Source organism: Triturus cristatus, chromosome 4_1, assembly GCF_964204655.1.
Source record: "Triturus cristatus chromosome 4_1, aTriCri1.1, whole genome shotgun sequence".
In the NCBI taxonomy this organism is placed as follows: domain Eukaryota; kingdom Metazoa; phylum Chordata; class Amphibia; order Caudata; family Salamandridae; genus Triturus; species Triturus cristatus.
The window spans coordinates 1,177,244,207-1,177,258,584 of NC_140585.1; the positions used below are offsets into that span (position 1 = coordinate 1,177,244,207).

The following is a 14,378-nucleotide window of genomic DNA, read 5'->3' on the forward strand; positions in this document are numbered from 1 at the left end:
AAAATGAAAAGCCAAAGGATAGCCTTCAAAACTACTAAAACACTCACGTAAGCGCGTGTGGTTTACACCATGAGAAGTCTTGTTCGAAAAGAAAGTAAAAAAACCAATAAACCGTCTAGAATGTGTTTCCACATTTGGGCCCCTCACGAATTCCTTTAAAAAAATTGTTCGCAACACAAGTTCGTTCATGTTATTCGGATGCAAGGTCAGAATTATAGTCCTGATTATAGTCCTGATGTACGGATCTTATTACTATGTATATAGGACTATGAATCCATATATGTCTGTGTTGGGGGCGACTCCCCTATCGATTCGCCAGTTCTCAGGGGCTCGGGGATTGCATATGTCATTTACTGTCATTTATTGTCATTTATTGTCTTTTATTGTATGTCCTTGTAATCTCTTTATTTCTTTCTCAATAAAAAAGATTTGAAATAAAAAAAAAAAATAAAAAAAAAATTGTTCGCCAAAACTCGCACCTGATAAAAGATGTGGACAAAGACCTTCAAATACCCCTTTTTGCTCTAAAAAAAAGAATGCCAGTATTGGCCAACACATCATACAAGCATCAGACAAACCTCAGAAGAAAGTGGAATCGATACGCCCCTCCTTCAATCTTCAACCAGTTCCGGGACATCACCAGTGCGGCAACTGCCAGGCCTGTGGCTTGACACTCCGAATTCATTAATAAGAAGCAACAATGGAAACATTCCGAATTCTCCACCTTCAAGACCAAAAACGTAGTCTACGCAATCGTGTGCCGTGCGAGTTAGCTTACATAGGCAAAACCACACAAGAAATCAGACAACGCATAACCCAACATCTCTCCAGATTAAAGAACAACGTTCCGAAAGCTCCTCTTGCCAATCATTTTCAAAATCTGGGCCATTCAGAAAAAAATCTTCGCTGGACAGTATCAAGTGTCATTAAACCTACTCATCGGGGTGGCGACCTTGAAAGAATTCTTCTCCAGAGAGAGGCATACTTAATTATGAAATGTAATACTGCTTCTTCAGGCCTCAATGAAATATCAGAGATAAACAGACTGTAAATTTCTTTAATACAGCTAAGAAACCTTCTGCTTTTTCCCCAGACCACAAGTACCATAATGCAGTGCGATATCCACATGACCAGAATCTACAAGTTAGGTCTCCTGAGACCTGTGTCCTACTTCCTGAGAAGTTTGTTTGACCCGGACACATAAGATGGAGACTGCAGCAGCTGAATCTTTCAAGTTCAGGCAAGTCACAAGAGTCTCCCTGGCCACGCTATTGAGAGTGTTTTTTCAGCATGCAGACCCTTTTTGCTGATACATAGTTTCTATTTTTCTAGGAATCAACTAAATTGTTTAATTTACGAATTGCCATGTGTCCTCCATCGATGTTTTTGAATAAGAAGTAAGTGCAACATTGTTTCCGCTGGCACGGACCGCAGCGGTTCAAGTAACATTGTTATCTCCCAACTCCCTGCCCAGACTAGAAACTTGAATGCTTGCTTTCACAGGGTCATCACGGTGTGAAAGCTTCCCTTGCCATTACCTCCATTGAACTAGCAAACTTCGTACTGAGAGGCAAGTTTCAGTAATTCACATGTTTAGCTTGCTTTTTACAGTGCGAAAAATGGTCATTTATTTGTGAACACTCTCACATGAGCGTTTCTTTAAAAAAAAAGTTGGTCTTCTAAAGGCACAGCCATTCGCGCGCAGTCAGCAGCATGGAGTTCACTTACATCAATAGCTGTTTTTTTCACACAACGCGCACAGTCAGCATGTTATAATAAACGTGCAGTGTCAATAGAGTCTACCTATATCAGCAGTGGTCTTTCATACCACACTATCAAACTCTAATTCTGCTATTTACTACTTTCAGAAACCCCAAAAAAGAGGATACAAGTTCCCCTGCTGGGTCCATATTTTGGTGTTCAAATTCGTTCCTAAAGGGTAAGAAAAGACCTGCAATTATCTTTTTAACAAATATTAGGTTTTATTGAAACTTAGAGACCGCTGCTCAATCACCTTTTTTGTAATTGTTCATGTCTTTCACAGTGTTTTACTCAGTCCCGGTCCTGAGGATGAACCCCTAAAGAAATTCCGGGTTCTGAAACGTGTTGCCCCCAGTACAGCTCGTCATATCCTTCAATTTTAGCTATTCAATCACATTGCACACAAACAGGGCAATTCGCCTGTTGGGATTGGTTTAGACGGTTAGCTGTTTTTGGCAGGCTTCAGCTCTTGAAATTGATATCTGTTTATGCAGCCACATTTCTTGTATAATTTAAGGACTGGTTACCCCAATTTGTTTGTAATATTGTGCATTGGGTTTGCAATTTCTTTTGTTTGTTCATTTGATATTTATGCTGTATGTACTGTTATAAATTGTTGTTCTCCTTGGCTTGATTTAAAATATTGAATGTTCATGTTAAAAAAATCAATGGACAAAAGTGTAATAAATACACCAAACCCCTCTATTAGTCAAGGTGGTTCTGGCAAAATTGTTACTTATTGAAAACACACACCTATACATCTTGTTGTTTTTAATCACCTTAAAGCTAGCAGCATACGGTTAGACATCCAGGGGCGGGCAAGTAACCTTCGTGATTGAGGCACAGAAATCATATAGAACAGAGGTATTCTATTCATGGAGTAGATTCCCGCATGCAAATGCACAAATTAAAACATTTCATTACTATGTCGAAGACAACATACCAAATGAATATAGTCCATATGAGGGCAATGAAATTCCACTAACTTACTAGGAACATTTATACTGGTTTAAGGGCGCCCTTCCCCATACAAGAAATAGAGTAAGACTTGGTCTGCTCGGAAGAGTCGGAGCAACATGGCCGATATTAGCGGCCTACACAACACACCCTGACACTGACACAATGCCAGGAGGAGACTAACTTATACATCATAAATAATTAATAAAACGTTACTGAAACGTGACACCGGTCGTGATGAGAACACTCACACTTCCGCCAACTCCGGCTACACAACCTGGACCAGTCCAAACTTCTACAACCAAAATTACACCACAAACGTTACACGCAGTGATGGGTAAAATACCCACAAAACATGAACAAATGCCTTTTTGGATAGCCCAAAAAATAACACAGTTGGAGGCAGTATTTCCACACACTGGCCCACAGGAACAGCTTAGAATACTAACAATTTGCTTGCCACTGGGGATAGCTCCCCCAATAGATGATTGTACTTCTTGGGGTACAGTCTCCGCTGCAATATATTCCACGACTCATGATATCCCTTCCTCAGCAGTAATACCAGATGTATTGAGACAAATACAGAACAAGTATGAAGCAGAACCTTCTCTAAACTTAGGGATGAAGTTACTAAATAACTTTGCCCAGGTATCTGCTATAATATTAGCAAATTTTAAAGGGGAAGGAGCATCAGTAGCAATACGCCAACGCCCGAGAGACTTCACTCTTTTACAACAGGAGACAGAACTACCTAAACTAATTGAAACTGCATATGCCGAATTAGGTAGAGATTGTCTGGGAGCAAGACCAGTAAAACCTCAACTAGTGGCAGGTCCAGAAAAAGAACAGGCAAAGCAAAAACCAGTTTCTTTAACAAAGAAATTGGATAATAACAAACAACAAAAGAATAGATCTCAATCCAGGGGAAGGTCTCCTCAACAGGAGCCCCCAGAAAGGAGGTATAAATTTAGGAATAGAGATATTAAAAAACCTGTCAGGTATCAGGACACTGATACATGTTCCTCTCGTTCCTTTCAGGGTTCATAAAACAACTCCGAGAGAGAAGGACGGTCAGAACACAGACAAGAAGAGCGTAAAAAGTCCAGAGACTCTCAACGCACTTCAGACAACGCTTCCAAAAAACAAAAAAGCCTAAACCAAAACCTGATTTCAAAAAGAAGAAAGTAGCAGGTCTCAAAGTTAGACATGCCCAGAATTCGGAGGACTCAAATACTGAATGGGGAATGGGCTCTGACGGTGCTAGGCAGCGCACAGAAGTAACAATAGCTTGCCAGAACCTGATGGAATTTCTGGTGACAGCGGAGTTGAGTGAGTATATCACAGTGGAAATACCAGATACTAGGGTAAGTGTCCCACATAGGTTATATGAAATAATACTGAAAATGGAAGGGGACAAGCCCAGGAAAATTAAAAGTCTCTTTTGGGAGCCCCTGACTTTTGGATATGACATTCTCTTAGCTGAGAAAGATTGGCCGCCTGCTTTTGTTATGGATGGCCCAAAGGGAGAGACGGTAATTATGCCAGCCTTTTCTGTCCTCGTTCCCCAATACATAAAACACACATACGTGCAGGAGTGGGTGGTAGCCCTTGCTCCTGCACTATATCGCAACCCTATTGAGTGGAATGAACAATCAGCTCACCAGGTAATTCCATTAGAATCTACTCCAACTCCACAGAGACAGTATCCAATAAAAAAGGAAGCAAAAAAACAGGTCGGGGAGATCTTAGATCAACTGGAATACCAAGATGTGATTGAAACTTGCACCTCATCAATAAATAATCCTTTGTTTCCTGTAATGAAACCTGATAATTCATATCGTCTAGTCTTAAATTACAGGCATTTGAACTCGTGCACAAAAACATTTGCAGTACAAAATGCACATAGTGCCGCATTAACGAATAACATTGCGCGGAGAAAACACAAAACTGCATTAGATATCTCAAATGGATTTTTCTGCCAAAATATAGCGCCTGAGAGCAGATACTTGACAACATTCTCAGTGCAGGGGTCCCAACTGCAATTTTGTTGACGAGCCCAAGAGTATAAGAACAGCCTGGGGTTATTTTTCGTCAGGGTAATTGAATTACTTCAGAATCTGGACAAAAAGGCATTATCCTATGTAGAGGATATTTATGTGACTGATGATGAACTGGAGGAACACTTGACTAGGGTAAACACCATATTTTTGAGATTTTTATCTGAGAGCTACAAATATAACTTTAAAAAATCAAAAATAGCCCACCTCAATGTCCTGTTTTTGGGATATGAGCTTTCCAGTGAAGGAAAAAGTCTGGCAGTGAACTTTCTGTAAAAGTGTGCACTGCTCCTACCTCCAAATTCATTGAAATATTTACAATCAATACTGGGATTCCTATATTTTGGCAGAACATACATTTTGGATTACGCAGAAAGGGTTAAACCTTTCTACGACCTAATAAGACCTGATTTTTCAGTTAGACAATGGACAAAGGAACACACAGAAATCCTACGTTCCCTACAAGCTGACATGATAGCATCTAAACACTTACAGACACGCATAAATGTCCGCAACCTGGTGATCTGTATAGTTGAGGGTCAATCTGGGTACACCTACTTGACATACAAAAGGTGAAACAGTACCAATAGCATACAAATCGCACTTGTACACAAATGCTGAGATACGTTTTGCATTCCACAGAGGAAATTCTGTCAGCAGTACAGACTGCTGTAGTGAGAGAAAGAGCACTGGCTCAGAGAAAACGAATTATTGTCGTGACTCCAGTACCGGGCTTAGCGACCTCTGACCCTGTTTACCAGGCAGGTCGCTCCCCTCACCGCCACGCAGCCCCCTGTGTGACCACTGACCGCTGCTACATTGTGTCTGCCTGCGTTAGAGTGACTGTGCCCTCCTTCTCTTCTGTACCCACGAGTGAGTGATTCTCCCCCACTGTACCTGTGTATTTTGCTGCCTTGATTGTCCCCCTCTCCTTTGGTGCCCAGATTGTGTCCCTTTTTTCTTCTGTCTTTCCCCGCGTCTCCCCCTCGCTGCCTGTTTCCCGCCGCCGCGTCCCGTAGCTCTGCCCCCTCGCACCCTATTGGCCGCCGCATCCCATAGCTCCGCCCCCTCGCACCCTTTTGGCCACCCCGCCCCCACCTCCCAGCTGCTCCTCCCTCCCTCTCCCACTCATATGGAGGCCGCGCAGCGGTAGAGAGAGTGACCTCTGACCCTGTTTACCAGGCAGGTCGCTCCCCTCACCGCCACGCAGCCCCCTGTGTGACCACTGACCGCTGCTACATTGTGTCTGCCTGCGTTAGAGTGACTGTGCCCTCCTTCTCTTCTGTACCCACGAGTGAGTGATTCTCCCCCACTGTACCTGTGTATTTTGCTGCCTTGATTGTCCCCCTCTCCTTTGGTGCCCAGATTGTGTCCCTTTTTTCTTCTGTCTTTCCCCGCGTCTCCCCCTCGCTGCCCGTTTCCCGCCGCCGCGTCCCGTAGCGCCGCCCCCCTCGCACCCTATTGGCCGCCACGTCCTATAGCTCCGCCCCCTCACACCCTATTGGCTGCCCCGCTCCCACCTCCCAGCTTCTCCTCCCTCCCTCTCCCACTCATATGGAGGCCGCGCAGCCGCCACGCCGCTGCCGTGCCGAAGGCGCGCCTAAGGCAAGCCCGTCTGCGCCCGTCCGCGCCTGGCCGGCGCCTGGCCCGCGCCCGGCGCCAGACCCCCTGGCCCCCGCAGATGCCAGCCCACCCGCAAGACCTACAACGCCGCCACTCTCATCGCACTCAACACTGGCCGGAGCCCCGGCTGCTGCAGAGCCACCCCAAAACGCACCCACGGACCCTTCACCTGCCAATCCTGCAAGTTCTCCTGCATCCGGACCCGTACCGCACCCGCCAAGCCAAGCACCAACAGCAACCACCTGAAGCACCTGAAGTGCATCCTGCTCAACACCCGCTCCGTCCACAGGCACGCAGTGGAACTCTGGAACCTGCTCGACGCCACATGCCCAGACGTCGCCTTCCTCACGGAAACCTGGATGAACGCCTCCTCAGCACCCGCCATCGCCATCCCGGACGGATACAAGATCACCCGGAGGGACCGCGCCAACCAGAATAGAGGAGGCATCGCCATCGTCCACAAGAACATCATCTGCATCACGACCAACTCCGAAGACACCCTCACAGCCGCCGAACACCTGCACTTCCAGATCCACACCGACCCCAAGACCACCCTCAGAGGCACCCTCATCTACAGACCCCCGGGACCTTGCACACAATTCAGCGAAGACATCGCCGACTTCATCAGCCCGCACGCCCTCCCCTCCGCTGACTACATCCTCCTCGGGGACCTCAACTTCCACCTGGAGAACAACAACGACCGCAACACCACCACCCTGCTGGACAACCTCGCCAACCTCGGACTCAAGCAACTGGTGACCACCCCCACCCACTACGCCGGCCACACGCTCGACCCCGTCTTCTCCTCCAGCAAGGACATCACCTTCAGCCACGCCACCGTACTCCACTGGACAGACCACAGCTGCGTCCACTTCAGCTTCAGAAGGACCACGACTCACCACCACCCGCAACTGGTCCCCCGCAGAAGCTGGAACAAGATCACTGCCGACCAGCTCACCACATCCCTGAGCCAGAACCCCCTCACCAGATCAGCGAACCCCAACCAAGCCGCCAACAACCTCACGAAATGGATCAGCAACTGCGCAGACGACCTCGCTCCACTGAAGACCCCCCCCCGCCAGACCCGGCACCAAGAAAGCATCTTGGTTTACCGACTAACTCAAGAGCTCCAAGAAGAACTGCCGGGCCCTCGAGAAAGCCTGGCGCCGAGACCCAACTACAGACAACATGACCACCCTCAAGCTCGCCACTCGAAGACATCACCAGCTGATCCACGCCACCAAGAAATCCGCATTCAAGGAACGACTGGACAACAACGCCCGCAACAGCAAGGAACTCTTCAACATCGTCAAAGAGCTCTCGAACCCCAGCGCCGGAAATGACATCACGCCCTCACAAAACCTCTGCAACTCGCTTGCCTCGTTCTTCCACAGCAAGATCGCAGACATACACAACAGTTTCAGCACACAGCCAACGCACCCTACGACCGGAACAACGCCCCCCACCACCACCCTCCGCGCCTGGACCCCAGTCAACACCGAAGACACCATCCGCACGATGAACTCCATCCACTCAGGATCTCCAACCGACCCCTGCCCTCACCACATCTTCAACAAGGCCGACTCCGTCATCGCACCCCACCTGCGGGACATCATCAACGCCTCCTTCGACACCGCCACCTTCCCAGAGAGCTGGAAGCACGCCGAACACAGCGCCCTACTGAAGAAACCATCAGCGGACCCCACGACCTCAAAAACTACCGCCCCATCTCGCTCCTTCCTTTTCCGGCCAAAGTCATCGAGAAAACCATCAACAGACAACTGGCCGCCTTCCTCGAGACAAACGGATCCCTCGACCACTCGCAGTCCGGCTTCCGGGCCAACCACAGCACCGAGACCGCCCTCATCGCAGCCACCGACGACATCCGAGCTTTGCTCGACAACGGGGAAACAACGGCCCTCATCCTCCTGGACCTCTCAGCGGCGTTCGACGCGGTCTGCCACCGCACCCTAGTGCAGCGCCTCAACAACATCCAGGAGAAGGCACTGGAATGGATCATCTCCTTCCTCGCCGGAAGAACACAGAGAGTCCGCCTACCCCCGTTCAGATCCGAGGCCACTAAAGTCATCTGCGGCATACCACAAGGATCATCACTCAGCCCCACCCTCTTCAATGTCTACATGAGCCCCCTCGCAGCCATCGCACGCCAACACAACCTCAACATCATCTCCTATGCCGACGACACCCAGCTGATCCTCTCCCTCACCAACGACCCGCCACCGCCAGAACCAACCTACACAAAGGGATGAAAGACGTAGCCGAGTGGATGACGAACAGCCGCCTGAAACTGAACTCAGATAAGACGGAAGTCCTCATCCTGGGATCATCACCCTCCGCCTGGGACGACTCCTGGTGGCCCCCTGCCCTTGGCAGCGCACCCAAACCAACAGACCACGCACGCAACCTGGGCTTCGTCCTGGACTCCTCCCTCTCCATGACCAGACAAGTCAACGCCGTCTCCGCATCATGCTTCAACATCCTACGCATGCTGCGTAAGATCTTCCGGTGGATCCCCACCGAAACCAGGAAGACGGTCACCCAGGCCCTCGTCACCAGCCGACTGGACTACGGCAACTCCCTCTACGCCGGAACCACAGCTAAACTCCAGAAACGACTTCAGCGCATCCAGAACGCCTCAGCACGCCTCATCCTGGACATTCCCCGACACAGCCACATCTCCGTACACCTGAGAAACCTGCACTGGCTCCCCGTCAGCAAGAGAATCACGTTCCGACTCCTCACCCATGCACACAAAGCTCTCCACAACCAAGGCCCAAGATACCTCAACGACCGCGTGACCTTCTACACTCCCACCCGCCAGCTTCGATCAACCAGCCACGCCCTCGCCGCCGTCCCCCGCATCCGAAGAGCCACAACAGGAGGAAGATCCTTCTCCTACCTGGCTGCCAAGACGTGGAACTCCCTCCCCATCCACCTCCGCCTGACCCAAGACCACCTCTCCTTCAGGAAGCAACTCAAGACCTGGCTGTTCGAGCAGTAGCGGACCCCCCTCCCCCAAGTGCCTTGAGACCCTCCGGGTGAGTAGCGCGCTATACAAATGCTTGATTGATTGAGAGGCTGCTACAAAACGAGCGCTCCAAATGCTAAAGCTTTACATATACGATGGATACAATGGGCTAATTCTCTCACTGCATCAGATGTAGAATACAGGTACGACCCAAGTTTAAAAACACAGGCATTCCTGCAATACGAACAAGAATATCCTCTCCCCAATGAAATTATGCCTCTAGATCAGTATGAATTTATAATTTACACTGACGGATCTGCTCAAACGGCCATAGGGAGTAAACAACAATACAGCGCCATGTGTGCAATTGTTAAGAGTCGGATAAAGCATGGTAAATTCCATCCGAGCTGTACAGAGACTCAGTCCTTGGGAGACTACACGGCTCAGTTAACAGAAATAAAATCTCTTATACTGGCACTGGTTAACACGGGTCGAGAATTCCCCACACTAATAGTGTGCGATTTGTTTTACTGTGTTCAGTCGTACAATGAATATCTACACTATTGGGGACAAAATGCACAAAATGTTATGGGAACAGGTAGCGGAGTTGAAAAACGAGCATACAAGAGCTCACGTGATACACACGCTGAGTCACCAACGTGACGGCGTTCACGTTGAAGGGAATTTATTGGCTGATGAAGCCGCAAAGAGGGCAGTACAACCCGCATCCATAGCTGCATTCACTCGTTCACAAACGAGAATAGACGGACAGATAATGGTAGCTGTCATTGCTTCTCGCAAAGGCAACAAAGCACTGCCAAAAGGTTTTCCACTCAAGTACTCCTACAGGTTAGATGCAACCAATGTTCCATTTGCTCAGATTCCAGGAGTGGGGGATAGAGTAATACCAAACATGGATCGCAGATTAGGCTTAATTTTAGCTGCACATGAGAGTCTGGGTTCTGCACAAGCAGGAGTTACAGCAACGGTTTATTTATTGAAACAAAGCTATTGGTGGCCAGGGTACCAAAGCAGACCAAAGACTATGTCTTAAAGTGCGACATCTGTCAACAGATGAAAGGCTCCACCATAACATGTCCAGCGCAGACACCATTATTGATATCAGACAGACCTCTTGCATATGTCTATTAGGACCACTGCGGCCCCTTACAATCTGATGGGGCTTACAAGTGCATAATGGTTGCAGTGGATTCCTGCTCAAGATTCCTATGGGTATGGCCTCAGTGCTCGCCTGACGCTCAAACTGTAATCAAAGATTTGGGAGTCTTTATAGGGACATGCGCAGTTGGCACATTAAAGTCTGTCCGCGGCCCCACATTCAGCTTTAGGGCTTACAAGGAGGCCATGGGAGGTTTGGGTGTAGCACTGCAGTACTCCTCTTGAGGGAAATTCGATTGTGGAAAGGAAGAACCAGCACTTAAAGCAATCATTAACAGCTAGGGTATTAGGTGCGGGTGGTAGTTGGGTCAATCACCTATATGGGGACCAGAGGGCCTTAATTAATTTGCCAAGAAGCTCTCTGGGGGGGGTCACTCCTTATGAGGTCCTTTTCGGGACGAGAATGTGGGTACGTGACTTAGATTGTGAAGGCACAGTGGCAGATGAAAAACCTTTTGACATCAATAAACGTTTGGCTGTTTTACAAGAACTAAATGAATCAAGGGCTCTTTAGAGCAATGTCCAGGAGAAAAGGTTTGCCACTGGGGAAGTCAAGTCAGTCACGGCAAGACCAGTCTGGATTCCTAAAGTTGGGGATCTGGTCAGAGAAAAGATAACGGACAATAGAGAATTTTGACCATCTTACAGAAAGCCTGTACCTGTCCTGGCAGTTGAAGGAACAAGAACTGTACTTCTGCGGCCTCTTGCCGTAAAAAAGGAGAAAAGGTTTGTCTCCATTGATCTGATAAAACCACATTATGTGGCCGATACTGATTAGTAGGCCTCGTGGGCTCCTGAGTAGCCGACGTCCTCCTCTCGCTACTATACAGGAAGTTCAGATGGAAAGGCTCATCACGTTTGAAGAGTCACCCTTGCAAAGCACTGGAATAAACACCAATTCGATGGAAATCATTCCTCTTGCAATGGGAAATCAAAATCAAAATGAAAGGCAAATTTCAATTCAACCTAACACTGATGGCTACATAAACATGCCCCAACAAGAGCAATCAACACGTTTAACAAAACCTGCTGAGCTACCAAAAATAGAACTAACTGCATCTGGCTATTTCATCGACTTTGATACCTTTTCATTGGATCCAAGTGAACCTGAAACGACGCCAGCCCCAACAACTCATAAACAGCAAATCAAAGATTTCTTAATCTTTCTTAAAAAGACTTACCTGGTGTCACCTTGGTTAGAACTTTGGATAATCGCCGGGCTACTTTTCCTTCTTTTCTAGGTAGGCTTAGTGACTACTTTCCACTTAATTATTAATGGAACTTATCTACGTCAAAGCTCTGCAGCGTCTAAACTGAACTTGGTCCTAAAACCTTTTGTTTCATCACATTGTGAACAAAGAGATTTGTCACCAGTGAACATTACAGCAGTTCCTATACCTGATGGTATAGTATGGGATAAGGATGATTATGATATATTTGGCCCGACAGAACTTTTAAAAGTACCACATTTATTTAAAATTCCTTAAATGATATTATTACCTCCAGTACATTCTCAGATGATTGGGATTTTGAAACTGTGAATAATATGTTGTCTGATTTAGAACAATCTGCCGCATTTTCTAGTGACGAAATGTTGAAAGACACATCAGATTTGAACACTGTGTATTGTTATCAACATTATGGTCAACATATTCTACAAAAAATGTAGTAGCCCTAGGAATGTTTTCACTTATCACCAATGGGAACATTGCCCTACACCACCAAACAGTAGTTCGAAAACGTTTGCACAGAAATTTTCATATTTTTCAGGGTTTAACATTTCAGATCCAGCCTCATATTACTATAAGGTTGCAACTACATCAGCACAGAAAAATATGTTAACAAATACCAAACCGATTTACTCTGCGTCCTTTATTACCCAACTGTCTGAACAGGGTTTCGACTTATGGAAAGAAACTATAGACTTAAAATCAGTCTGGGATTCTAGCGATTTGCAAGTCAAGGGAACTGAAGCACTATTTAGAGTATACCTCCTTCCCCAGCAGATGATTTATCCAAATGAAACTGTGCAGCAGACTTCCTGTCTTGGTGTAGCCAAGAACAAGGACTTGAACACACCTCGGATCCCTATACCAACAAATACTGGAATAAATCTTACATCAGATGAAGAGGCTACGATAGATGACATCCTACAATACAATAGATCTGACCCCAATTGCAAGGGATGGTTGGTTTGGCCCGCAGACACTAATAGATGTCACAAAAGAATCAGGGGTACCACCGAAGGGTACAGCATCCATAGGCCAGACCCACGATATGTACAAAGAGAACAATCGGGGCGTGATGACATCATACAGTGTTGGGAAGTTATGCCTCGATTGGCTAAAAACCTCAACACTAACACAGGTGAAACAACACTTATCCTTGCTATCAGAGGATGTGGACCTAAGGTATTTTTTATTAGGCCCCAGGAAACCACATCAGAAACGTTTCATATGCTGTCTATAATGAAATTTGGTAAACCTCCCAAGAAGAAGCAGCTAAGAGACTGCGAGAAATAGATGGGATTAACCATTAGCCGTAGTTGACAATGGCATGACTACGTTAACATCCTGGATATATTCACTGGACAGCATTGCATCTTCTGCTATTGATGTACTAGAACAGGATTTGTCCATATTACAGCACGGGCAAACGCAATTACGATCTGAGCTGGGCACTGCAATCATTGCGAGCTGGTTATGTGACTTGGTGGTTTATAAACAATACGTCCTTGATTGCTGCATACAATCTAACAGAAAAACAGATGAAAATGGCACAGAGGGGAGCAAAATATACAATACTGCGTATTAAAAAAATGGACAGATCACCTTTTACCTTGGCTGAGTCACCATCCACAGAATGGTTAATCCATGGCCACATAACGCTACTGGTCACAACTTTCCAGTTTCAATATTGCCTAGAACAACAACAGGCGGTCAGATATGAAAAGATGGGAAAGGAATACTTCAGGGAATCTTGGGAATTACAGCACAGATTTTGATGCAGGAGTGGGGATCTTGAAGTGTTTCTAAGCGGTACTACCTGTGAGAACGCTTTGAGTGGATCTCTCATATGCCAGGATATTATTAGGGGTGGGCGGAATTTGCGTAGTCCCGTCACGCAAATCTCCGCGAAATGGTTTAAAATCTCCGCGAACACGCAGAAATTCCGCGAACACGCGGAATTGCTTGTTCGCGATGCTTTTTTCCTGTTCGCGACCACTGTTTGCATGCTCGGGGGAAATATCTCGCGAACACGCATTTTGAGATCGCGAACAAGCAAAAATTCCGCGAAGCCGTGGAAAGCAGCATTTTGGGCAATTCCGCGTTCTCCGCGGAACGCGAAATTACCTAAATTCCGCAAATTCCGCGAGCGGAACAGAATTTACCGCCCAGGCCTAGATATTATGCTACACGGAGCTTGTAATGGTTCAGTGGCAAACTTATCCTCTCATTTGAAAGGTGCCCAGACAGCTGTGATCACTCCGGTATTCAGGCTTCTCACGAATGGGGGTTACTTGATGCTGAACAATCAAGTTTGTTGTGGGATGCTAAAGGGCATCGCAAATCTGGTAACCGTGAGCTCCAGAGTTACTTGCTGTATGCAAGTATTGTTTCCACTGACACATACAGTCAGGGTGGTGCCGCTATGGCCTTCATTGAATGTTTCTCTTATATGGCTTGATACTCTGAGCGGAATGAAAGCCATGCTTTTATAGAAAACCATGCCCTTAACCTACACCCAGGAGACTTTTGATCTTGGCCGAGATACAGGCACTAATACGAACAAACTGCCCTTTCCATTTCGCA

At 46.9% G+C, this 14,378-nt stretch overlaps 1 long non-coding RNA gene across 1 annotated transcript; it reads left to right on the plus strand.

Annotated features, from left to right (window-relative positions):
- The first annotated feature begins 1,152 nt into the window (after positions 1-1,152).
- Positions 1,153-2,472, plus strand: LOC146856300 (uncharacterized). The gene is made up of 5 exons (XR_014980923.1): positions 1,153-1,240; positions 1,333-1,397; positions 1,504-1,570; positions 1,869-1,939; positions 2,045-2,472. It is a non-coding gene; the product is annotated as an uncharacterized LOC146856300 (long non-coding RNA).
- The last annotated feature ends 11,906 nt before the right edge of the window (positions 2,473-14,378 follow it).